Below are 27,602 nucleotides of genomic sequence, written 5' to 3'. Positions count from 1 at the left end.
TTAACTCTGCATATACACAGCACATTAAAGTGTAAACCCTGGCTGGGTTTCAATCATTCTGCAAGGACAAAAAGAAAGATTGACGGGAACACTGGCTGGATATGAAAAGACACGGAACGGTTCTATAGGTTCTTTTAATGGCCTCCCTGACTTCCAGGAGAGAGATCACAGCTCCAGACTCCTGGGTACCGGATAAGTTCCATGTTCACTCAATTCAGTATGGTCATGAGCTCAGGCCAGTTGAAAGCTGAGACACTGACCCAGCCCCAGGACTAATTTTCTGCTGTAATTAAAAAAAAACAATCCGCAGTGTCAATATCAGTGTGAGGGGGAGAGAGTAACTTTACAAATCCCCAGTGAGCGATCAAAGTAAAATTAGCAACGTGCGCAAATGCTTGACTTTGGTTCCCCTGGAAAAAAAAACAGTTCACAGGCAAAACTGACAAGTCACTTTATGAAAGAAGGGAACCGGTTGAGAGAAGTAGTTCATTAAATAGGACTTGGCTTTGCAGCCGGAGGATCAGATTTTATTGCATTGCTTCTTCTTTTTTTTATGTATGTGTGTGTGTGTTGTTGTTGATGTTGTTGGGGATGTAGCCAGAAAACCAAATACTGGATTATCTCAACTGATCATCATTCAGACACATAAGACAAAGGTGTGTCCCAAAGCTAATACACATTTTGAGAGCCGAACATATTAGACTTAATAACATGCCAAACAGATCTAGTAGGGTGCATAAGCCTTTTGAAATACACAATGGAAACGGTGCAAAAAGCGCAGTTTCTAGCAATTCCACTGAGATGAATAGAACTGACTGAAAGCCTGTTATTTTGCTGAATAGGGATAGACCAGCAAATGTCATGCTGGGTCCTCTGTGAAATGTGAAATTATTAATGTTAGCAATCTTTCTAAGATTCAAATTCCCCTTTCACTGCTCTGAATGTAAGGCACGGAAGAACTAGACCAAAATAGGAACGTTCCCAGACACAGTGATGGCAGGCAAACACCCCAAAGCAGGGCTAATCTGAGGAAAACACAGGACGAGACCAGCGCAGAATCCCTCACACAATGACCGACAATGAACCCACTCTGTAGTTCATTAGCGTGGACCCCATGCTGCAAAGTATTCCAAGAAACATCTCAGCCAATCGGAAAAATGAAGAATTATGGTTGTTGAAGGGGAGTAGGAAGTTCCCCTGGCAGTCATGCGGAGTCTCCTACTGCAGGGAAGTATTTGGCGCTCACCCCTGCCATAATCAGACATATCAGGCAGTGCTGCACACACGGCCGCAGCTCCCAACTCCCAGTCAATTTGATATATTAAACAATTATTGAATATGCTACCAAACAAAACTCAGTGACACAAAGAGCTGTGTAAATCTCTGGCTGTTTCCCCTAAATTATGTATGACTCAATGAATTATTCATAGAGAGGAAGTGGAAGAGGAAGAAGACGGCAGCAAATGAGAATAAAAAAAATAAATGAAGAGTTGAACATAAAACAATGGACCGTGAATGGAATAAAGGGAGTAAAAATAAATGCTCTGTAAAAGGCCGAGTTTGCCGCTGTTTGGTGGAAGCTCGTGAACTTGGCAAATCAGAATGATTCAGTCAATTCAAATTAAGTCGGCTGTCATTCATGGATGAATAGAGGCTTATTATGACGATAACATTACAGCGACGGCGTGCATGCATGACGGATCAGCAGTCAGCGCATTGTTACAGGACGATAATGTGATTGGCAACAAAAAGTAAAGGGGAGAGATGGGGTTTAGTGTGTTAGAGTCTGCATGTGTGGGGGGGGGGCATTGTAGGGATTCTTGTAGGGCAGTAGTCAGATGCCCAGTCACTGTCCCACATTGTCTTGCCTCTATCAATATATATCATGTTACATGGGTCTGGAAGCAATGCCAAACTCGGTGCTGTCATCTCATCTTTCATTAAATAGATCTGTTTCACTCTAAATCAAATTAACAGGCCGAAAAAGTGACAGGTAGCACGTCTGCTGATGTCCTGAAGTCACCGCTGGTCAGCTTTTGGAAGGTGGCAAACATTGCAGAACACAGCGGATAATCAATGCATCATCCCGCTGTGCAGGTTTGACTTTTGGTTTCTAAACATGGCTGTGGACCGGGTCTGATTGGAGGCTATAATTATGGTAACGCAGGTGCTCCGGGCAGCGTGGGTTAGCTGAGCTGTCACTGGCTGCCTGCCTCGCTAGCATCAGTGTTTTACATATAGATTGAATTACCTGCAACAGTTCTGCCCTATGTAAATGACCATTATGCTAATAGTGTGCAACAATACGCACCCTGCCAAGCAAGGCTGAGGCAAGGGGTGTGTATGTCTGAGTGCGGGCATGGACTCAAAAGCTTTATTGTATTCTTGAGCAAGACGGTAAAACTCATAGGATGAAATCTCAAATTATAATTGCATCAAATTAAATATCAAACATAACCTTGAAAAAAAAAAAAGACAGATAGCGAGACAGAATCCAGACATGCAGACTAACCGTGGATTAGCTTCGAACACAGCACCGTAGGGAGATGAGATCATGATGGAGGAACAAAGGGGACCCCAGAGGCAGAACAGGTGCAAAATACAAGGACAGAGGACAGCTGCATGAGTGTAACTAATGAAGAATGTGTTCTGTACGAGACGATGAAGAGGACACAAAAAAAAAAAGGAATATGGTGATTTTACACAGAATGAGCGATAGGTGGAATAGAATATGATTAGCTCATGCAGAAAAGAAAAGGTAAGACAGAAGTTTCAAGAAAAAAAAAAAAAAGATCCACAATCTGTTCGGAAGGTCAAAAGGTGTCACATTGTAAAGTCTATGAGCAGAGAGTGAAGGCGAGCGATGATGTATGCATGCTAAACAATCTGAATGTCATGGTCATCCAGTTTGAGCCAGCACAGGGGAAGAGAGACAAAGGAGCAGAAGCACTGTACTTGAGCTGAAGGAAGAAAAAGGGGGAAACAGTGATCATTAGCTCAGTGCCGGGCCTCAGCTAATGAAGGACGAACTGGAGCATAGAGCAGAACACTGGGGAGCTGAGCTAGCTTTTACCCGGCGTTTCTGGGAGCAAGGGAGGGGGGAGCCGACGCGTTCCTGCCGCCTGCTATTCTGGTCTGATTGGAGTGGTCTGAAGCACCCAGCAAACTCATTGTGCTGAGGCTGGTTGGTGGGAGGAGGAGGTGGAGGGATGGTGGGAGTGTGGAAGTGAAGGAGAGACCACAAAAGAGATGCTTGTGCCACGGGGGGGGGGGGGGGGGGGGGTCGGGTTGCAGGGCTGAGGGTCACCATCTCTGGCCTCTTTCACAGGCTACATTCCCCGAGCCGGGCTAATTTAAAGTACATCTGTTACTCTTGTTCCTACCGCGCAGCCTTCGGCACTTCCCTTTACTGCTTCCCTGAACTCCTATTGTGTCCTTCTCTTAGATTTGTGTTGGCTGTGTTTCTCTTTGACTGTCTCCTTCTCGTATTGATCGCATATCTCTTTCATCTTTCATCAATATCTTCCTCTTGCAGGTTTCTCTTCCCAAATCACTCTCACATTAGCTCCTACCTCCTTCTCAGTCCTTCCTGCTGTATGTTGGGTTTGTTTGTGAATGACATGTAGCTATCTAATGGCCAGATTTACATAAAATTTGCTGTGCACATATTGCTGTGCAATACTTCGAAGAACAACCTATTGATTCTGGACACCCAGCCCCACCATGAGATCAAATTTGCCTTACATAACTATGCTACCATCTACCCAGTGCAGTGTAGACCATAAAAATAAAAGCTACTGTACCTGGGGAGATTATTAGGCCTTGGCACAGAGGTCTACACTTGACTGAAGCTTTCCTTGTTCTTTCTGTTGCCTCTGGTCTTTTATGTGCTGCCAAACAGACTGACCAAGGATGCCAAAAATATCCCCAGGACTCAATCACATACCACGCCAGAAAAGCACTTATTTATGCGCCAAACCTTAACAGTGATCTGCTTTACCTCCTTATGACCATAAAACAGGACACAAACAGGACTTTTACTTCTCCTGGCCTTAACCTTCCCGAGAGGATTCCCAATCCATGAAGTCTCTCCATCCTGCTATTGGCAACAGCGACGCAGTTATCACAGTCTGCATTAATTAATATTCAAATGGTTGATGCCATGCTAACAGTAAACTGAGACACCCATGTTCAAAGCTGTCTGGGCTGATTAGCATGCCAGAGTTGTGCTCATGTATCCTGGGTGAGTAATTACTGTAATGTCTCTAATTGCACACTTGTCGTTTAAACCTGCATTCTCTTTCACAGAGACCCTGACAACCAGGTGTCCAGATATACAGTATGTGCTGTGTGTTTTCCCACCATTTTCTTTGCCTATTTTTCTTAGATTAATGTCAAAGTTTTAAATGCAAGAGTAAAATTATAAAAAATAATTTTTTTTAAAAGTTTGTAAGGTGTTTTCCGGTTAATTAGGCCATGAACGAACTTATTTAAGGGTCTTATTTCTCACATACACTGATGCAAAGTACCACTCACACCCAGGAGGATGTAGGTTTAAGCGGATTAAAGTTATCCTAGTTCCAACACGGAAACTTCAACCATTTCTGTACCGGATATACTGAAAGAAGAATTACTCGACAGAAATTTGTTATATCTTTCTATTTAAGAGGACAGTACTTACTGGTCATATCTTTAAGTCATTGGCACAGTAAGTATCTGACCGGGCAGCATCAAGTCTTCAGTGAACTCATCCCAGAGTTGGAATTTTTGGAAAAATCGATATTTAAAACTAAAAAAAAAAAAAATGTTAAAGGTCTACATATAATTGCTCAGTGACAACATGAATGGCGCGGGAATCCTGGATGAAGGTTAAAGAGTAACACGGGTCAGCAGGGCTCAGCTGGTAATTGATTGGTTTGGGGCCAGAGTAGCAACATTCCTGCAAAGGGAGGTAAGTCGGCAATCACTAATAAAAGGTCTGGGCCGAGCTACTGAGAGCTGACCACATCAAGCCCTGAGCACACACAGGCCGTGGGACAAGAATCAACCGGACAGAAAGAGGTGCCACGTATATAACATGAGTAGCATGAGTGAGAGCCTTGTTAATCAAACACTCCTGAGATACATCCGGTAACGTGGCTGCTTGTGCGCCACGCAACATTTCTGCTGATTTGTTAAGTGCTTGTTTGTAATTTTTCATACATGATGTTCTGTATAAAAACAATCACAGTGCTAGAACCTAACAACATGGCTACACACTCAACTTCAACTACAAACTAGCCAAGTGGATCAAAATTGTGTTTCTAACCTCTCTCAGTGGATCAGAGGCTCCTCTTTGAAGTGGATAACGAAGCCTTAAAACAGCTGTGGAAATGCTCAAACGGCGCCCCATGACAGCCTCTTTTTCTTTTTGATTGATTTTTCATTTGTCCCAGATATTTCATTTCGTTCCTTTCTGAGTCTTTAAATGATTAAACAGTATTCTTCTCTCTGTATTTCTTTTTTTTGTGCGTCTTTGCGTGTTTACACAGCTTAAGCGGAGAGATGACAGCGAGCGACAGCTCACACAAAAACTCTGTTGTCCCAATTTTTTTTATCTGATAAAATGTTTTAATTTAACTTCCCCTCATCAGAAGACAGTCAGGGTGATAAATATATGTGGCTTGCTCGACACAGGAGTAATTTACATGAGGATATTAATAGATTCATCACCCAGGCTTAAACACATCAATTATGAAAGGCCTGTAACCTGAGAAAAGTTTAAAAAAAATAAAAATTAAAAAAAAAGAAACCCATTGAAATGTTGATGAGAAAAATAATTAGTGCAAGTACAGCTGAGGCAACACAAACAAACACATTAACAATAGGTTATAAACACTGAATAATGAAATCAAATTATGTATAAATAAATATGCTTATTTATGGACATAATGTTTCATAAGCACTCAGGAGTAATTAGTAGCTGCTTTCTAGTGTTTTGATTAATCATAAAGTGTACGCTGGGGAATTCATATTTTTTCAGTGAGACATGTTGTGTTTGCACAACTCAGTGATTGCTCAGTGATTGCTATTGACGGTTCAATATTTTATTACTGTCAAACTAGTGTAACTACCCCAAACAATATTACAAGAGGGTCCAATCAAAGCATGTAAATCTCAATCTCAAACTGTTACTGATTATGATTTTATCCTTTAAATTATATCTTGCTATCAATGAAAAACAGTAGGCCTTTTCTGTCCATTGGCATTGTAATTTGTGGGTTTAACGAACCGATTATGACAGTCAGCAGAAAGTCAGTAGCGGCTGATTTATATCTTCACCCAAGACAGTGAGGACTTCATGATCGCTGCTTTCAGTTGTACAGATCTCACTGCCGAGGCAGCACTAACGCAAAGATTTACATTTCAAAAGCATGTCTGTTAAAACCCTGTTTAACCTTCAGCTCCTAAAAAAAGCAATCTAAGCTGGAGTCCGACTTCAGCGTTTCCTCATGAAATACAGGCGCTGTGTTAGGGTGGGATTTCAACTACATTCCACACAGTCAATTAATAAACTGAGGGAACACCTGAGTAAAGAAAAGCCTTGCTGCTTGAGGGATTTGGTTATGTTTAAAGAGAAAACACAAATGTAAAAAGAGGAAACATCTGAGTGACAATCCTGAACACAGAGGGCCAGGGCCCCTGTGGTGTAGATGAACTCTTTGGGCCATGTGGTGCTAGCGGGGGCCCTGGGCCCTTGGGGAGAGCTGTTTGGCCTAGGGCCTGAGGGAAAACCTCCATCAAGGGTATCAGGTGACAGAAGTGTGAGGTAATGAGGGGATGGAGAGAAGGCGCAAGGGGAATAGAAGGAATCCATGGAGGAATGGATGATTGGTTTAGTGTGGAATATGGTTTGTGGGTATAATGGAATGACATACATGCCTCCACTGATGGCTGCGGGTCTGGAATGTTTAGCCTGTGAAAGAAGTCATGCAGGCTATGAGTAAGATGAGAAGGCCATTGTGACTGCGATTATGGGCTCACATAGGGGAGGAGCAGGTCGGACGCATAAGAGCCACAATAATGCCCCAGCTGTTGCGACAGGAATAGGCTGTGGATGACGAGCACAGGCTGCTGTGGGCTCCGACGTGGCCCTGAAAACACACCAGAGATGGACAGAGGTGAGTCTCAATGGTGCCTCTCTCAGGGCGCCATCCCACCCCCAGTCCATCCATCCTGTCTCAATACCCAGTTGGCACTTGATGCCACATGAGGCCTGATGTTGACTCTCATGAAGTGGGACAGTGAGGTCCCCAGAGGTCCACTGCTCAAACTGCTTCACTGCTTCACCCACGCTGTGGACACAGCCCCATGTGAGTGCCCTCTATTACAGTGCAGGCCGCGGCGTTTCAATGCAGAGGGTTACAGCTCGCTCGTCCCGCTGTTAGACAGGCGACCTACTTAGGAAAAGGACAGCAAAGGAAAAGTGGATTCTGAATAAACTGAGGATATAGAATACCGAATCAAATGTGTGACCAAGCTGCCAAGGAAATTGTGCCCCAGTGGAAAAGATTATATGGGGGAATGGAAGTGAGGAGAAGAAAGAGGCACAGAAAAAAATTGGTAACCTATCGTGGAAGTGCCACGGAAAAATACTACATTGAGAATAAGTGATTTCTGTCTCGTGTAAATTTCAGGTGACGGGAGCTCATTTGGTTCCCCGGAGCCCATGAATTCATAATGCCTCTCACGCGCACCTCTAGATGTCAAGAGTGTGAGGAGAAAATAACTGAGCCAATTTCAGCCAATACTACCCTCCTGCAGACACAGTCTCTATCTCTAGCTATCCCTCTCTCTCTCTCACACACACACACACACACACACACACACACACACACACACACACACACACACATAACACAACAACTGCTCCCTGCCAATTCTTATTTCTCCCTTAAAAAAAAATCTTAAAAAAATCCTAAATTGGGCATACTCTTTAATCCCCCTCTTGGAACGGGATAGCATTTACGAGGCCAGTTATAAGGGACGTTTAGCAGCGGTGGCATAGAGAAAGTCAACGCACTAATTCTTACTGGTTTATAAAAGTCGTCCTAGCTGTCGGGTGCTGTGTATACGCCTGTCTTCATGCAGCTTTCACTGGCAAAAGGGCCCCTGAGAGAGGTGGAGCAAAGAAAATGGAACTTGAAGTTCACATGTCAAATCATTTCTAGGATAAGCATGCTGTGAGAAAGCCTAGTTAATTCTCTTTTTGCATCATCAATCTCTCTGACTTCTTTTTTTGCATCTGTGACTTTTTCTTCTTCTCTCCCCTGCCACTGTCATGCGTGCCCTTCATCTTTCTCCCTATTTCTCCTTCTTTTTTTCCCCCTCCTTCCCCCTGATACTCTTGCGTGGATGACCAGCTGGTACCACTCTGGGTTTGTGTGTGTATGTGCGAGGACGTTTTGCACGTGACCATGTGTTCAAGTGTGTTTTTTTTTTCACTTTGCTTCTGATTATGACTCTGATTCAGCATAAGAAAGTCACTAGTGAGAGATGTGATGACGTTCTGTGTGCATGCAGTAAATATGTTGAAACATCTCATCTGCCCCAAAGAGCCTCGTGTCTCCAGGGATGTGCTCTACCCTCTCTCCCACTCTCTTCAACAGAGCCTAACAAATGTGGCTGTCACTACTGATCTACTTCCAGCGAAGGGGAGCTTGGTTTTCTTCTTGTTTGATATACTGTTGTACTTCAATTCCTTACTTTAAATACCTTTGACCAGGCAGTCACAGAAACAGGGCCAATGACATGCAGTGAGGGCGTCTAAGGGCACTGCAAGACTTCTGTGTAGAGGCTTGTTGTAAAATACAGGCAGCGGGGGGTTTGGATGCAATGCTGTTTGAAATTCAACAGGGTGAATTTTAATATTTCAACATCTAGGTTATGAGATATGCGTGTCAAAGCATGCGGAGAGGGTTTTAAAAAAGCTCATGTATTTCCATGTTAAGCTCCTGGCTGTGAGGACGTGTAGAATAAGTAGCGGTGAGAGTTTACGCAGGAGAAAGTGCTGCAGCTCCGAGCACTCTCCATCCTTCTTTCTGCCCACTCTGTGCTAGCAGGGTGGGCCACACCCAGTCCAGCGCCAGACAGGCAGTCTGCCCTGACTTTGTGGTCTAGCTGCCTGACTATATATGGAGATGAAATAGCAGGGTTGAGCCTTCACCCCCTTGTAAGGCCTTCGGGGCCGAGGCCTCAAAACCAACTGAAACCTTAAAACAGATTGTAAAAAGCCACTTCCTCAGAGCCAAGATGATTATAGTCCAGAACAATGCAACAATGCAGAATGAATGAAAAACCAGCAATGAAGACGGGGGTTTTCTGCTATACTTAGCAGCTTTAATAGCAGCTTTAACACTTTAATAGTGTTCTTCTCCTCTGTGACTTTTTTTTATATCATTTATATTTTATAATAGAGATACTAACATCCATTCACATCATGAAAAGATTCCTCGTATTATTCCTTCACTATCACATCTCTACTATGAAAGACATTTCAGTGAAGGGGGCCCTTGTGTTATTGGGTATTATTGAACTAATCGGCAGATCAGCCGCGTCAGCATATGCATTCAGTTCCTTAAATCAGTTTACAGTGATGAATGGCCCTCATTTAGCCCCACAGCTGTTCTTGTGCTGAGTGCTGTCCCTATGTTTGTGTTGGTCTCTGTCTCTGCAGTCTGAAGGTTGTTTTTCACCAAGCACTGGACAGGTGATCTAGCCAAGGGCTGAAGGGGATATAAAAGGTGAAGGGAAGGCAGAAAAAAAAAAAAGTTGTCCGACACAAAAGTAACTACATATGGCCAGGTGAGGCCATGTTAAGGCGTTTTGGTGTATGGAGAATAAGCAGTAGATGCTGTGGAAAAGCCATGCCAGCAGCCCACTTGTAGCCTGTAAAAAATAACTCATGGGCCAGAGGTGGTTTGGCAACACAGGGTAGAGGAAAAGAAATATGTGCGGCCTGAAGGTTACACCAGAGAATGGAGCTGAACTGCCTTCACAGCCACCCATCTGGTGAGTCACCATTATGTCAGCACGCACCAAGAAGAAGCTTAAAGTTAACAAGCCAGAATAAGTGCATACTCTTGTCTGAGCTTTGAGGGACATTACGCTGGTGATTAGGATTCCCATGCAAACGACAAAGTGAAGAAAGCATCGAGCATCTACACTTGACTGAACCGTGTCGGCACCTCCACAGGTTATAAAGCCAGGTTTTCTGATGCTTATCACAAGGCATTTTGTTATAATCGCGCTGCAGTCAGCTGTTTCTCTCCGCTGTTTATCTATCAATAATGAAAGGCTCAGCAGCTGCAATCACAGAGACTCTGATTGTGTTTGTGTGAAATACAAGAGGTCTTTGTTGGTTGGATCAGGTTGAATCACATTAGGGATTTTCATAAAAGCCTTTGACATCTGGACTGGTGGCAGCAGGTCTTTGTCTGTGCATCCAATTTGAGTAATGGGCTCTCACACTGTTCCAGAATAGCATAGCAGCACAGTTCACAGTGAGATGGAGGACTATCTGTTGTCAGCACCAAACCAAGAGGCTCACTCAATTTAATATGCAGCCAGGAACAAATGATTCGCCATGCTCATAAACTGTTGTGCCTTTGCTTAGGCTTTATCAGCGCTAATGCATTTTAAAACGCATAACTTCTCCTACGTATAGACCTGGCATCCATATTACTTTTTGAGCCCCTAAAACTGAGACGTTTGGAAATGCTTCTGCTCCTGTTTTAGTGAGAAAACTCTGGGTTGCGTTTCAGTCTTGATGGGCAGAAATGTTGCCTTTTTGGAAACGATGACAAAGAGAGCCACGTTTGCTTCCTGACTGGGTCTTATAAGTCACAATGTATCCTTCCCCAATTCATCAAGCTTCTATCACGTGAAAACAAACAGCATCAAATGGAACGGTCATGCGATATGCGTTTTCAGGTGTGTTAGTACGGACAGAGAATATTTCTGATACAGAGCTAAAATTCACATCGTTTCCGTCCTAAAACGCCGTTCCAAAATGTGCATGTGCAGGAAGAAATTGATGAGGATCTGTGATCAATAGAGCCACTTAGCAAGTGACTGATGGAGGTCTGTCTCTCACTCAATCTCAAGGACTCTTTTTTTTTTTTTTTTCATTTTTACTGACCATCTCTCCCACACACAAACACAACACCGCCCACACGCTCAGCACAGTAAGTCTGACACATACCTGTGCACATTCGACACCTCTGTCAAACGCTGTTGCAGTAAGATGCAGTAACACTGTTCCCCTTGTTATAAGGTCCACTAGCTTTCGTTCCAGCTCGGCGCTTAATCGCTCATCAGTGCGGTCGTTGGGGTGTAAAGTTGTCCCATCCCCGCTGTCTGAGTCACTAATTGAAAGGTATCGCTTAATGCTGCATGGTTTGGCACTCAAGGGCTGGAAATATCTCCTGCATGCACTCCACCTTATGTCAAGGCAACAAGACTGCAGGGGGCCCAGCGATTAATTACCACCATGTATATGGACATGATGCCACTGTCCATATCCAACCAGTCTTGACCTTCAGATGACTTTGCAAGAAAGCAGGTAAATTAACTAAACTGTGACTAAACCAAATGACAGAGAAGTGGCATCTAAGATGCATTCATCACATGGATAAAAAAAAAAAGTATAATTAATATCAGGTTTATGTATGTAAAAGGTGGGATAGGGAGACTCAGGTTTAAAGGAGGAAGATAAAAAAAAAAGGTAGAATAATTTGTGACTATGAGCCATCTTAAAAATACCAATAGATAAACTTGCAAACATATTCTGGACAAGACAGAACGAGGCGGTTTCATAGTTTACCGTCTTTTCTTTGCTCCTGGAAAAAAAAAAAAAAAAAAAAACACAATCTGGAGAACAAAGGTCTTCATTCAAGCACAGTATTGACTGATGAAGACGAATGCTTTCAAAAGTCAAAACCTCATAATGCTGCTTGTCAAAGGCCTGTCTGTGAAATCATGTCTCCCCTCGTGACATCATTTGGTACAGCCATATATTATACAGCCGCCCCAGTGGCTCGGTCCGCACTAATGCAATTGATTCTTTGGGATAATCTTTTGAGAACTGAGGGTTGATCATTCTGAGATCTACGAAGGCAGGCTTCTCTTATTAATATTTTATATTGTTATTTGTCTCCACTGTCTTACCCTCTATCTCACGAGCTCAGTGCTCACCCCTCAATCCTCCTAATAACATGTTGAAAATCTTTTCACGTTCTTTTTTAAAAAATTTTTTTATACAGGATTAAATCCAATCTTGCCCAATCTTCAATGGAATAATCTTGTTTGTATTTTAATTAAGCAGTATTGAGCTAGAAGCCCCCTCCTAAGCCTCAACACCTCCCCTGCCAGTTGCACAGTCCACCAGGAGCAGTCCGGACCTGCCAACCCTGAATCTGCCCCCTCCCCTCCCCCTCACTCCTCCAATCGTTCTTTAATGCTTCTCAGTCTGTGTGTACAAATCCTGCCAGCTATTGGGACAACACTGCAGGAGCCCAGTGTAGTTTGTAGGGGCGCGACCTACCACAGAGCTCATACAGCTCAACTGTATTGATTTCCCTTACATTCGATGCGTCTTAAGCTGCAGCAAATATCCAGCCGCCGCCGCACGGCGCCATATCCCAGCATCCCCATGGGATTCTCTTCATCACGTGCATTCACACATATACGGAGTGCAAATGAACACATCTGGCACAAACACATACAGGTATCTGCACTAGCCTTTAACATAACTGAAGAGTGACAGACAGAGTACAGGTGTTGCTTTCAATCTATTCATGTCATGTTCATGGAGCGTGACGTGTCTGAGTACCTGAGAACAGCAGGTTTTACTAAACTGATTGATGGCTTCACCGAACGAAGGGTTAGAGGCAGATGTACAGATTTTCCATGTGGTAGGAAAAAAAACAAAAAAAAAAAAAACTACAGACCTGTTATGTGGATTAACTCTGAAAATGTTTTTTCACCTTCATTATAATGAAACAATCACAGCTACTACTGTGACAAGTCTCACAGATGCGTTTTGCTAATAATCTCACCGTGTTTAAGTCTATCTGTGCCACACCAGAACCATAACAGCAGCTCTAACCACCGCAGCAGTGCTGCAGGAGAAAAAGCTGCACCGTGTTAAGATGACAGGAACTTTTGACGGAGGAGGCGAAGCTTTCTGATTGGGTAGGAGGCTGCTTTATGATGTTGGGCCCTCATCCATAAACAAATATGTGCTCCAGTTTAAGATGCATCTTTGTCTTGTGAGGGGAAACTTCTGAAGTGCGAAGCACAATGGGAGCAGATCGCATCAAAGGTCTGATGTTCAGATGGTCTCCAGAGAACAGTCTCTCTTTTTTTCTTTTTCTCTCACTTTCAAAACTAGTTCCTGCTCCCACATGTATCCAAGAGAAGTTTAAAAAGAGCCTTAAGTAGATACTGTTCTACACTGCATTTAAAACATCACACTATGTAATGATTACAATTTCGGCAGAAATGCAGTATCACTGTTTGAGATAATGAATCAAGCCCCGAATCATTCTGAGTGCTTCTATAAACCTGCTTGTCAGTAGTTGGGTGCTGCAATATACACAAAGAGAAAGCCTGTTCGACAGATGTTCGTCCCAGAATTCAACTATCCAAAAATTCAGCAACCAGTGTTTGACTGAACAGGCCTTCTGGATCAGGTTTACAAATGGAGCTTTGAGCCATTCAACAATGTTTTTTTTTTTCAGCTTTCAGCTTTTGACTGGCCTTTGATTTTCCCGACTAAAACATTGGACATTCAAGCTCATTATTGACAACCATCCATCCCACTGCCACTGTTGCACAGATGATGGAATGTCGTTTGATTCGAGGCAATTCCACAGAGACATATTTGTCAGTGTGAATGACATCAAAAGGTCCCACACGAAGAGAGATGTTGTGGTGTGTATTTTCTTGCATTTCTTTCTTTGTGAGGACGTTTTCAGCCAATACAAACGTGTCAAATGCAATAGGAAATGCAAAAGGATGTGATCCCATTAGCTCAGGCTTGAGGATTCAGTCACTGCAGAATAGTACTAGAAGGAGAGCATCATTACATGTTATGCAAACTGAAAGCCCATGACAGTGTGGTATTCGTTAAGCTTCATTGCGAGAGCTCGTTGTGATGTATTTTTGGGCCCACGAGTGCAAACAAACTGCAACTAATTTGACATTTTCTATGACCGGCGTAAAGATTTACTAGTGACAGGAAAGTCAATTTGGCACATTTCTCAGTGACAACTTACGGGAAACTAGATAATATATGAAAATAGTACCTGGTCCAAGCCTAATAACTTTACCAGAACACCGACTCAATCTGTGAAGCAATTTGTCACCTGCTGCACATGACAACTTTTTTAGGAGAGAGGCACATCTGTATAAATGGCACAATCACACACTGAGAGGCTGCTTCCTCTGTCTGAACTTCTATATTGGACAGAACATATTCTTTGGTAATTTGGGTTATATGTACAGATATGTTCTTTGTTGTAAATTGTTTCTGCCTGAGGCAACATCCTGGAGAGGAAAACAGAAAGCAGTACAACAACTGGAGCTGGCATCATGAGGATGGCTACTGTCTGTGTTCTAGCCACCTTGCCAATATTGCTTTTTCCTGCATACTAAGCTCTGACAATAAAGCATTTACAACAAAACGAGACATAAGCATTAGCGAACTGAAGCTTTCGATAATGGTTAGTTATGAAAAATTCCTCTGCAATTTCAGCTACATTTTGTACATAGATTCATGTTTACTGAAATGAATATTCAATCCTATGAAAAATAAAATGGTCTGGGATATGATCAGGCGATAAAAAAAAAAAAAACACTTGTTAAGCCAACAATGAAATTAAATGTCTTCACAAAATTCAAAAACCAAAACTAAGCTCAAACTATAAAAGCCCCGAGTTTTCCTACTATTCAAGACTCATATTGTAAATGCTAATTTTAAAAAAGGCAGGCAGGGAGAACTACATCAATATAATTGGCCTTGAAGTGGAGCTGAAATACAGTGGACAGTTTTACAGACAGTTTTATTTAGTGCCGCATTGATTGCCTACAAAATTCAGCATGCTCTTACAGCTTTGTTTGCTGGTTGAAGCATTTGGACCTTTCACGACAAGCATTGCCAAAAACAGACATTCAGACCGTGGAGTTGGTAACAACTCCATTAAAAACAAAAAATAAATAAAAATAAACAACCAGAAAGCGGTAGTTTAAAAGTGCCATCAGAATGAAAAGACACTGCAGAAATCTGGAGTGTTGATGTTTCCCTAACACACACTGAGCTGCTGCAAGGCCTCCCAAGGGATTCCAGAGGACACGCCCCTTGAAATCAAGCATGGGAGTGCTTGATGTTTTCCTCACATCTGTCCACTCCATATGGAAGTCAGAGTTTCCCTGCCATCGGAGGTCTCTGCGGACATTAGGAGAAGTAGAACACAGCCCTGCCTCAGTTTACAGAAAGAGGTGAAGTGTGGGGGGGGGGGGGGGGGGGGGGTTTGCACCTTAGATGTTCGACAGCAGTTGTTTCAGATAAACACCTCTTTCATTTAGTGTGACAGGACGATGTGAACAAGCGTGGTTCCAGAGTTTTACCTGTGAGTGAAGTGACGGATATCACACACCAATGCAGGTGGTAGACAGGGAGGTTGGGCTTGTCGAGCTTGCTAATAAGCCCCCCTAATCCCAGTGATCCCACCTATACTTCCTCGGCCTGCTGACAGCCCAACTACTGTACTGTCCCAAAGTGTTTCTCTTCACTATGTCTTCATCTCTTTGTCACAAGTTATCAGCTTACACAAAGCCAGCCACATCAGTGACCTCTGACCTCTGGCATTGACTGCTTAAGCCCCAGGTGGGGGGAAGAATCCTGAGCACTCTCTGGATAAACTTCTCTTGAAAGGACAGGTCTCACATAGGGAGGGTCACACACTGCTGAGGAGCACAACTTCAGTTCATCCCCATCTGCATCTTAATTCTGCTTTTACTGCAGTACTGCAAGCGTGTCGGAGCCAGAGGATTTCTTCATTGTCATATCACACGGCTGAACAGATCGTAGCACTGGCACCTGCCACCCCATTGGAGGTGTGTTATATGGCTGAGGAGGGAGGACGGGAAAACAGCCTAATGAATTCTGCACAGTGAGTCCCCTTGAGTTAGAAAGCAAGAACAGAGCAGAATGCGCAGCAGGGTGTTGGCTGGAGAGTGATATGAAGAAAGAGGAGAGAAAAATAGATGAAGGAAGGAAGGGAGAGCCCTGTGGAATTGGAGGAACCTTCAGGGGAGACTGTGGGCCCGTCTTTAATTGGCAGGCCAGTGCGCGCCTGGATGACCACCAAGCAGGACTAGCAAAGATGACCAGAGGGCAGAGTGGGCACGCCACCACATGGCACTAGTTTCCTCCCACAACCGTCGTCCTAGCCCTTCCTGAGTCTTCCCACAATCCCACAGGCAATTCCATCTGCTTCTGTTGTTTCTCTGCTCTCATTAAGGAGGCAGCAGCACCGCAAAACACACCCAGACAGGACAGGTGCCAAGCCCTGCAAATATGCCATACATGGCAATGCATCTCATTGACCCAGTAGGGTAATGTCCAACTCCAGATAAGCCTCAGGTAACAGAAGCGATCATTATGGGCTAGAATCAGCATCCCTACTCATTCAAATTCTAACAGGACATGAGATATTAATATTACACATTGAAACTTTGAAAATTACCCAGACTTGACATGAAAAGTACTGAGAATATGGAGAACTTTATGACATAAGAGATGAGGTGGAATCCTTTTTCATCCTTACTTTGTATTTATTGCTTCAGCAGAAAAACAACATGGATTTTATTGCACTATATTGCAATGCGTGGTAAAGCTTTAAAGGCTTAAGACAAAGAAGGCAGTGTTCTCTGGCGAAATTAACCTTGAAGGCAGTTAAATATCACTGGAATGAACGTTACTAGCGTCATCCAAACAAAACAGAACAAAAAAAAAAAACAAAACTGCGGGCGTAACCTCCCACTTCCCTCCTCATCCTGAAGAGTTCATGTGTACATTCCCCAGCCACAAACACAGCTCCTCTGTCCAGAACTTGGTGACCATCTATTATCAACTGTTTATTTAACTCCAGGGAAGCAGACAAAACAGGACGCCTACGGAGCTGTTTGGAATAGTCTGTTTGGATTTGAAATGCACCGAGGAGACAGTTAAGGGACATCAACCACTGTTTAACCCATAGCCAGGATGAAAACGTGCATACTAATGTTGGCAGCTCAACACAAGTGCATGCTGACCTGCATATGAAAGTGCTATAAATGATCAGAGGCAAATGCCACAACAATTTCAGGCTGGGCAACAATTTTATAGTGTACATTACAGAGTAATGAGTTCTAAAACCCAGGAGTAATTTAGCATTTTAGCATTTCCGGTTCCCTCGTCCTGAAGTCCATGGGTTTTTTTTAATGAGTTTTTGGATGGAAGGCTGACAGGGCTGTGGTTAACACAAGCTCAAGACATTTTCACGTTCTATTCTACTACATAAAATATGTCAGTGTATGCCCCATTCATGATTTCTATAAGCTTTTATGTCTCCTAAATAAGGTCAGATGCTAACAAGAGGCTAAAGGAGACCACAAATGAGACGACAAAAGTTGTCGGGGTTAAACATTATAACACTGTATACGAAAACTGATCTACTCACCGGTCCGCCTTCACAGCCTCGCCTTGGCAAACGGGTACTGACTTTGTAAGAGGAAAGGCTGCTGTAGAAGAGGTAAATGCTAAAGCACAGTTTGGAATTTTAGTAGTGGTGACACTGAAATCATGCAACTGGTGTAGTTAATTTATAGCCTAATGTTAATATTACTATCTGCTGCTGCAAGGTCTTATTGACTCCTTTACTTATTAATGTTATTAATTTTTGATATTTACACTGAATCTGTTTAAACTGCTTCACTTCAGCTTTTTCTTATGCCTCGTCTCAACTGTTTCCCACCAAGCCAAACTTTTGGGGGTGTTTGCAACAAAGTACTGATCTTTCTCTGTTCATTCTGCATGCACTGACAAATGCCTGTGGACCTGTTGAATGGCTGACAGGTAGACAGTATCTCGACTAATTAAAATCCCTAAAACTTGATGTCACCACAATGAAACGTTATATTTAAACAAAAGGGGCTGACAGCTTTGGAACTCCATTGGTTTAGTTTGAGCTGAAGGGGCATAATTATTCAATTGTTTCTCGTAAGGAGATTTGTGTTTCTCTTTTTTCCCCTACTGGTTTTGCATTTGTTAAATGTATCTAAGACAAATGGCTCTGCTTCGCTGGGCTCCTTCTCATGAATGAATAACAATGTTAATCAGCGAGGGCTTTGTTCTTCTGCACTGCATGTTGAACAAGTGCAGTTAGCTCACCTGACCCCTCTTTCAATTCAGCACAATACCATCCCTAATTCTTTGACTGCGGGCAGTTCCTCCATGCAAATGAATTTACCTGGCTCTTGAATACACTAGAACCAGGGTTTAGTCACACAGTGTGGGGATTGTGCAAACTCCTCTCTCAAACAAGCGCTTCTCAGGGTCACTTCGAACCACCACTGCCTGAATCGAGCTGGGAAACAAAAAGGATTTGAGCGAATCTTCTTCGGGGCATGACAGCGAGAGTGTAGCTTAAGTTTGATTGGGGTGAAGCGGCGTGAATTATAACAGCAGCTTCTTATCCCTCGTGTAGCTTTTACCCATCTCTTGTTTCAATTAGCCGAAGACGGGGCTAACCAACAATATCTCTGTAAATCCGCAACTGCTCGCCTCTTCACCCCAGTTGTTAAAAGAGCAAAAACTAATTCTTCATTCCTACTTCAATTCTCCAACTTTATCTCCCTCATGTCACTTGAACTTATTTTTCCCTCCATGTAATCCATCTATGGGTTTTATTTTTTTAAGGCAGTCGTTTCCATTAGCTGTGGAGAGGAGGCTTGTTCAAGGTTACAATAAAATGTGTCAGTTTTAGTTTTTTTGGAACTATTTTTCTTGGTGTTTTTAGGTTGAAAGAAAAAAGACGGTTCGGTTTGGAGCACTTAATAATACAAGCACTGGACAGTTTTCTTTTCAGTTGCACATATAGAAAATTACATCCCACAGTGTATGGTACACATTGTACTTTAAAGGAAAAGGTCAGTTTCTCAAACCAGTGTATTCTGTTGATAATTGCGATCGAGTCGTCGTCGTCGTCAGTATTACGGCCAAAGGACAGCAGTCACAGCTTTGCTCTGGATAAACTCTACCGTGAACAGAAACTCCTCCATATCCCCTGAGGACAAGAGCTTTTGTTGTTTTTATGTCATGCACAACTATGCTAGATAAGCTAAGCTCCAAAACCTGCCAACCACATAGGATTTTTTTTTCAACAGGGCAGGAGAGAACAGGAAATAAAATGCAGTTTCATCAGGGGAACACCAAATTTTTCTTCCTTAAACACCAACTTTCCACACCACAGCACATGTGTGCTTACACGCCTGCTCCCTTGTCATACACCAAGCGTGAGGGAATGCCTCTCGTTTAACCATTCTACCTCAGGGCCGTGGGTGATGCTGTCTATGTCTGGCCTGAGGGCATTGATACAAGTGCTCATACATTTTTCACACCTGTAAGACAGATGAGGAACACATGGGCCAAACACAAGTAGCTTCTGTAGACAGTCCACGGTAGCTAGCTGTGTTAGATCCTCCAGAACCATCTGAATATAATTGAAGTTCTTTAAACTAGAAGTGAACGCAGGGGATGAAAGAAAAACACAGAAAAGGCAACCTGGTGAGTCCATGGGGGAGAAGAGGCATTGAGAGAAGAAAACAAGATAGCAGATAAGGGAGATGGGTATGGAAGGATGATGGAGATGGGGGGGAAAAAAAATACGCCCATGGCAGGGAAAAAAAGAGAAACGAACCAGCTCATTACTGACCGAAGCATATAGGGAGAAGGAGATGGGGGAAATAAAAGTTGAAATCAGACTCCGGCACAAAGAGGGAAAAAATGGAAGGAGGATAACAGATAAAAAAGAACATATTTTGAATTTTGGTATGTTTATATGGAAGCATATCATCATTACGCCAATTTCATCACAGTGTGACAGCAGCATATTTTTGAGTGCACTGTCACACAGGCGGTCCCCGGGTCAGCTGAGCGCACCCTGTTAGAGGAGTCTGCAGGGTCTCTAATGAGCAGCAGACCCTCAGAATAGCAAACGAGCTTACGCTCGAATACTACAACGGAGAGGAAGATGAAAGAAGAGCCACCTCTTCATCCAAACACATACACACAAACATAAATGTTGCCCGTCTTTCCATGTCTTCGTCCCTCTAAGCTGGCATCCATTCACTTTACAACAAAAAACTTCTTCCTCTCTTTCTAAATTCCTTCTTCTGGATCTGGTCTACATCTTCCTCTCCTTTCTCTCTTTTGTTACACAAATGTGTTATTCACAAATGCTCCCTCTTTCTCCATATCTGCCTATCTTCCTCTTCCCTCTTATCTTCCCCCATCCTTGCTAGAACATAACAAGCTCACTGACTCCCACTCGGCGTGTACCAGTGCTGTCCTGTTTTTATGGGGTGACAAATTAGCCCAGTAGAGAACCATGCTGCCACTACTGAGCAGTAAACAACGAGCCCGCATGAGTGGAAAAAATACAGGGTTAGGAGCTGCTAAGGCTCCCCCTCACTGCCACCGCTCTCCATACTTCCCTCCTTCCACCCTGCTCCTGCCTCCCTCCGGCCGGAGAGGCATGCCCGCTGCTTCCACATGGCTCGTGCCCAGCAAGCACAGCCATGGTGCAATGAGCCGCAGCTTAACACCATCTCAGATACTGACAGTGTGATTGCAGCTAAGGAAATGGAGCAGAATGGTGACTAGTGAAGCCAAAATGACAAGTCAACAGGCCTGAGAGTGGGCGATCACTGGGTAATGAAAACGTAATATTTTCTGTCTGTTTGGAAGTTAAGCAGGAGGCAGGAACCGTAGCTTAAAGTACTCTAACCCAACCGTATTTCACTTTAATTAGCTAGAGAGTTTTAAGGGGAGAATTTGAAGTGGTCGCACTAATTTACCCCAAACGGATGAGATTTTTTCCAATAAAAAGGTTTCATTTGAAAGTCTAATTTCTCTTAAGATAAATGACCCAGCAGTGGCCTTTCCCATAATCCTCCCATCGATACAAAGGTCAACAGGGTCACAAAGTCACAAATCCAGGCTTGTGAAGGATTATGCACAACTATGACTGACCCAGTAACCAACATACCCTGTCTTAACAACCTCAGGACACTGACATACAGAAACACTTATGTCCAACATGATATAGCAGGTCTATGCAAAATCACATATAAAATGATCAAACCGATACTTTGTTTCACTGGTATTAGATTAAATGTGACAAAACTCTTTGTACGCGTCAATCAAAAACATTAACAACTCATTTTGTTTGTTTGTCACTACCCTTTGCTTGGAATCTTTAATCTGGACAACAAGATTTAGTAAGAAAGTAGATATGATCATATGGTTACAATGCAATTCCACTGAAAGTCAACAAAGGATATTGGTGAAATATCACCCAGTACACATTCAAGGGTCATCAGTCATTTCTTACTGGCTTCACCTCAAAAAGGCTGAGCTCCAGGACTCTAGGAATTATGTCAATAGCGGACAATTTGTTACATCACAATATGCATCCAATGCCAACGTTCATTATCAAAGCGGGAGGTAGTGTGCTCTTCATGTAGCAAGTTGGACAGTAAACCTATGGAGGTCGAGGTGCTGGATGGGTTTGTAGCATGTCTGACTTTCATGCAGGAGACAACAGTTTGGGTGCCGTCACAGACCTTTGACTAACATTCACAAGTAACCTTTGTATCAACCGTAACCATCTTGTACTAACCTAACCAAGTGTTTTAGTTGTGTAACTCTGACCATACCTTTATTTCCTCAACCGTAGTTGTCAAGCACAGAAGCTGAAGGAAGCAAAACAGTCCAATATCAATGTTTATGTTGGAAACCCGGTCTCCACTGGTCCCTGATCAGGTATTCAGAGAGTTGGTTTGTCAGTCAAACAGCAGTCAGAGCATCAGATAATTAGTCAGTCTGGCAAAAAGATCTGTCAGTGAAAATCCCCATCATTACTCCTTGGGTAGAAATGTAGCAAAGCCAAAGCCAACTGTAGATTTACATTCCTGTGCACTACATTTCCCTTCATAAATCAATTTGCTGAGCCTGTCTTTGAGGGCAGAGGACATGACTATAATCCCCTATGTAGCACCATACCAACAGCTCTGGCCTCTTTCCTCCTACTAAAGCTAACAAATTACAATCCAGCTATGAAAACCAAATAATAATGAGTAAACAAAAATCCATTTCATGAAGTCCTAATGGAAAAAAAAGCCCTTAGGGAAGGGGAAATATATTGTAGTTAAGAAGGCGCCACAGAAATCCCACATTTTAATGGTGAAATCTTAATTATGGTGTAATGGGGATCCCCCACGGGGCTAAAGAGCCATCATCAGGGCAATAACATTACAGGGGGGGGGGCATATTTGTTGTGGAAATTCATGTAAATACAGACAAATAAAGTACAAAATGCATGCAGGTTCTCGTAATAGATGTCAGATCAAATACAGATAGTTACACTCAGTGGTTATTCCACAGGGCCTAGCTCAAGGAAGGATGAATTAGGCCCAGGAGCCATTAGTCATATATGACCCAGCCAGACATAATCAGAGCCTAATTCAACAGAGATACCACCACTGAGGCTAAAGCCCGGTCCCCATTAATCATTACAGCATCAGCTACAGCACCGGCCCGTAGCTTTAGTCTTTATTAATGGCACCCGACTTTAACTCCCTCCGTTTGTGGTCGAGCTCCAGCACTGCTAAATGGCAGAGATCGAAGTCCAGAGAGGCAACACGTGCAAACAAGTGGTCCCCAGAATAAACCAGAAGGGATAAATTAAAAACATGTGACTAAATACAGTGACTATTACTGAACACCAATTCGCTCTCTCAATTAATTTCATTTTGAAAAGCACAAAACAGCTTAAGAGTTCCAAATCAGGCGCCAAGTAATCCGCTACAGTAAGACTCTGACGCTCTCCTTCTCTCAGATAAAGAATTAGTTAAATATAGGGACAAAAAGAATGTCTTGGGAATGTACTTGCTCACTGAATTCATTAGGCAGAAAAGATGTCATTGACACAGATTTCAGGAGTTTGGGGGATTTTATTTGTCACATTGTGGGCCGTAATATCGCAGAACAGCACAGGGAATACATTTAACAGTGTGTGTTTCTGTTTCTGGGATGCACTTCGCTACTGTATATCTCCTAATTTATATCATCAGGGAAATAATGACTTGATCCCATGGGCTGTACTCTCTCTCTCGTGTCCTGTCATCTCTCTACTGCCTATGATAAAGGCATAATAATGTCCAAAACTAAATTAATATTTCCATAGAAATATTTCTCTGCAGTTCAGCAATAAATTTAGTGACATTATCAAACTCTGCTTTTCACAGTATATTGTTGTAGTGCTTCATCAGAGAATGAATCTGTATAATATTAAAGGAATTTGCTGATTTCTTTATCCTCTGGGTTTTTGTTGCAGTTTATTTAGTCAACTCAGTCTGTTAGTCCCGAGTTCTTCAAATAAAAGTAAGAAGTGAGAGCTGCTTTTGGTAATACAGGTGGTAATACTTATTTTCCTCCAGGCCCTCTCTTTTTGCAACTGTCTCTGTGCATTAAGAAAGCGGCGATAACGGCAAATTTCTTCGCTTAAGTTAAAACATTTTCAAGCCCGAGCCCGACACGTCTTCGATGCCTCGGGGTGAATCTGTGTCTGCTCACCTCTATTCACATCTTCCAATGGAATTTCTATGCCATGCCTTGTATAATTCAACTAAAGGGCAGCATTTATCATATTTGCTATGAAGTGAAGTAGAGCGGGCTTTCCTGTTGCTCACCGTGAACACACAGAGTGATTGGGAAGTGGAAAATAGAAAACCTGGAGTGGCCTGGAGTGCAGTGATCACAGAGTGATTTGAACGTGGAGCTGAAATTGCTGCTGTTCCACTTTGCTCATATACTGTGTGTGTGTGTGTGTGTGTGTGTGTGTGTGTGTGTGTGTGTGTCCCCTCCAATGCAGCACATAAAACAACTGCTACTGTTTTAGCCAGGAGATCCCATTCATTAGAGTGCCTCTCAGGTACCTGTCCCTCTTAGAGGATCAGGGGCTGGCAGTTATGCTCAGGACCATTTTTTTTTAAAGTCCATTTATAGAAGTGTTCCTTGGGAGGCTGAGGCAGTTTGACAGTTACAGTGAAGATACAGACCTGTTTGTTTTAATATCTGCCATTTGTCATCATCATCATCATGTTTTTAAATTCCGAAAATAGTGTTTGGATGATGTCAACTTCGTCCTTAGTCCCAATTATGGCTTTTGCAGTAGTCCAGCTGAGACCTCTAGCCCCTGTAATACACCTAGACTTAACTACATTATCTGTTTGATGGATTAATTTGGTTTCCAGCTCAGACACAACAATCAAAGAGTGTAGATCAGTAAGTAAGTGGGTTTTAAATTTAATTTCTTTCTTTTTTCTGTACAGATTTGTGAAATATGCCCAAAAATTCACATCACAATGAGGGAAAATGTCAACATTCATTTGAAGGCTTAAAGGCCATGGGCTGCTATTTCCAAATGCCTGCATTACAATAGGGTCTAATGAGAGGGACAAGGACCTGCCTGATCACAGAAATTATATATATATATATATATACACACTTCAGTGTTGGTGCATTTTTGCTCGATGTATGGTTAGAGGTTAGGAAATGTGTACGCATCCCCATAACCACAGAAGTACAAAGATGTGCACTGCATTCCGTGCACACACGTCCACGCCCACACATTATGTGCATCAACATGCAAAGGACATGCACGCGCACATGGTGCACACCTAGACACGCAAACCCATCGCTATGCACAGGAACACACATGGACCCTTTATTGCACAGGAGAACTAGCTCCATTTTACACGAGCTGAAAAAAGAACACAATCAGAAAAAAAGAGTGGAATCAGACTAAAGGGGGCAGGGAGCCATAAGGCGGGGGGTGAGAGGAGAATGATAAAAGATGACGCACTCAATCAGTCTCCACTCTGAGAGGCCTCTCATTAACAATTCCCATGATAATAGCAGCATTGAGGAAGCTACTCACACTGTTATTAGAGACAAGGTTCCTCCTTTTGCTCATCTCTACACTTTGCTTCTGCCCACTTCAGTTACTTGAGAGAACTTCATATCCCTCTGTTTTTCTCTCATCCTTTCCCTGTTTTTCTCTCTTATCTCAAGAGGTAGGCCACCTCACAATGGTATATTCACTCCTACAGTTACTCTTAGTGTCCAGGGATATTGTCAACAAAGAGCCGCAGTCTTCTTCAGCATGTTGGACTGTAATGTTGGACCGACATTTAATTTTGGGTTCTAAATGAAAATTGATGTCAAAACCCAACGTTGGCCAACTGGCATTGTGAATGTTGGGTTTTGCTCACAACTGGAATGTCAGTATTTTATATGTCAAGACGGCGTTGGCAAGACATTTGGAAGATGTTGGGTTTTTTTCTTTCTTGGGCATTTTAGGCCTTTATTAGATAGTGATAGTTAAGACAGACCAGAAAATGGTCTCGCTGGCCAGGAGTTGAACTGGGGACTCACCACTCAAGGGATTTTTGAGTCGATGTGGTAAGCGCCCTAACCATTAGGCTATCAGGCCACTCCGGAGGAAAAAACAGGGGTTCAGTCATCTTTCGAAGGATGCACATACTGTATGTCCTATTCATCTTCACTTATGACCATGCATGTGGATGAATAACTTCCCAGCTCACTCCCTCGTTCCATTCTGTATATAGTCGACAGTTGTCACTAAACCTCACTCTGATAAGCACTGACAGAGGGAGATAGACTGTGAGGCATGGTCACTCCTGTCTTGAAGAGAAGATGTCAAAAGAAAGGCAGTGGATGTCCTGTCATCTGGAAAGATGTTACTCATTCAATGCAGCAGAAAGCTGCACTCGTGCACCCACACACAGAGTTAATCGTGGCTTTCTGGACCACAGTTCAAAAGAACGTTGGCCATTTATGTGACTACCAGACAGCCTGCAAGACGACATGAGTGATAGTGGATTGAATAGCCTGTGAGATTTTTTCTGCTTCATTTTCATTGGAGACAAAGACAAAGAAAACTGACACAAATCTACCACTCCTCATAACCGGTCTGCTGATAATTACCATGTATTCATTACCACCACAATATCTCACTTCTCTTTAGCTTTACCTTGGAGCCAGCTGCTGGACGAGGTTTCTTTCCAGGAGCGGGTGGTGGCAATTGACAAGAGCTTCTGCCATTTTTGCGTATACAAGACAAGATGTTATAATATGCGCTCTGAACAGTGCTAGTTCTTCAGGGCAGATTGGAGGCTACAGTGCGTGGCTATTGGAAAGTGATGAGACAAACCAGGGCTGGCTGGTTAGCTTGCTAACTTCAGTAGAAGAAAAGACTTGAGAGTTAACATGAGTGTTGTTTTCCACCGCTTAAGACAGCTCATAAGCAAGTAGAGAAATCAAGTTTGATATTCGTAACATTTCTTCTAGACTGGTAAGTAAACAGCTGTTGCTATGCTATATACCCCTGGCTATGCTGCACTAGCAAAGCTTACTAAAATGACTGTAAAGTCAGTGCTTGTGTTCACTTTGTTGTTGGCATACCTGATGACCATGTTAGCTTCTGTTATCTTGTGCTAACAAGTTAATTTTAATCACAATATAACAGCAAAACAAACATTTACTTACATGAAAAGGTTGTGGATGATCGTAATTGCACCAAATTTTAAGAATTGCTCGTTGAGTTTGGAAACTGCAACAGTCGATGCAGAGTAGGCCACTGCTACAGTTCAGTCAGTCAAAACATTGTTGTAGACATGACCACATGATAGTCTAAGTGTTGCTCCTTAACTTGCCATCCAGACAATATGAGCCCCAAGAGTAGAGCAGAAATCCTACATCCGCAGAAAGCACTAATTTCCTTGAGCTTACCGAAACACATGTGGCTACTACAGCCTGTGCATTGATCTCATACAGTTAAGTACTAAAGCTGCTGGGAGAGTAATTTCATGCCAGGTAGACTCCCTCTCCTCTCCTTGTCTCCTTGCTCACCCCTGACTGAATAATCAGACCCGGAGGGCTTTTCACAGCAGGTGCTCCGTTAGTGCCGAACCCCCCACCACCCACCCACACAAGCCCACTCGCCCACCCACCCTCTGCTGCCTCATCACTCCCCCCATATCACAGCCAGCACACAGGAGGCCGTGTTCCCCTCAGCATTAAGACGCAACACTATGTTACAGCTCTATTAGCTAACTAATCTGAGAGAACTTTATTTTATTAGCCCCTTAAGACTCCTGCCAAGGCCCTTTTCATCCTTTATGGATTCAGTAACTGTGCAGGCTCAGTCTCT

At 43.0% G+C, this 27,602-nt stretch overlaps 2 protein-coding genes across 14 annotated transcripts in view; one reads left to right on the top strand and one right to left on the bottom strand.

Annotated features, from left to right (window-relative positions):
- rpl38 (ribosomal protein L38) overlaps positions 1–27,602 on the top strand; it is a 374,880-nt gene that overhangs the window by 136,203 nt on the left and 211,075 nt on the right. Inside the window, exon 1 of one of the 8 annotated variants that reach the window (XM_071462786.1) lies at positions 25,243–25,252. The exons of the other annotated variants lie outside the window; for them this stretch is intronic. The gene's annotated coding sequence lies outside the window, so the exon portion shown is untranslated. Of the gene's footprint in view, positions 1–25,242; positions 25,253–27,602 lie in introns of those variants that run through there. 8 annotated transcript variants of the gene reach the window in all.
- sdk2b (sidekick cell adhesion molecule 2b) overlaps positions 1–27,602 on the bottom strand; it is a 253,404-nt gene that overhangs the window by 208,132 nt on the left and 17,670 nt on the right. The gene's annotated exons all lie outside the window — the stretch shown is intronic.

This window comes from Trachinotus anak, unplaced genomic scaffold (assembly GCF_046630095.1).
Source record: "Trachinotus anak isolate AG129_WGS33_773 ecotype Australia unplaced genomic scaffold, CSIRO_AGI_Tana_v1 ptg000025l, whole genome shotgun sequence".
In the NCBI taxonomy this organism is placed as follows: Eukaryota; Metazoa; Chordata; class Actinopteri; order Carangiformes; family Carangidae; genus Trachinotus; species Trachinotus anak.
The sequence above is the reverse complement of the archived record's forward strand: the minus strand, read 5'-3'. Positions and strand labels throughout refer to the sequence as shown.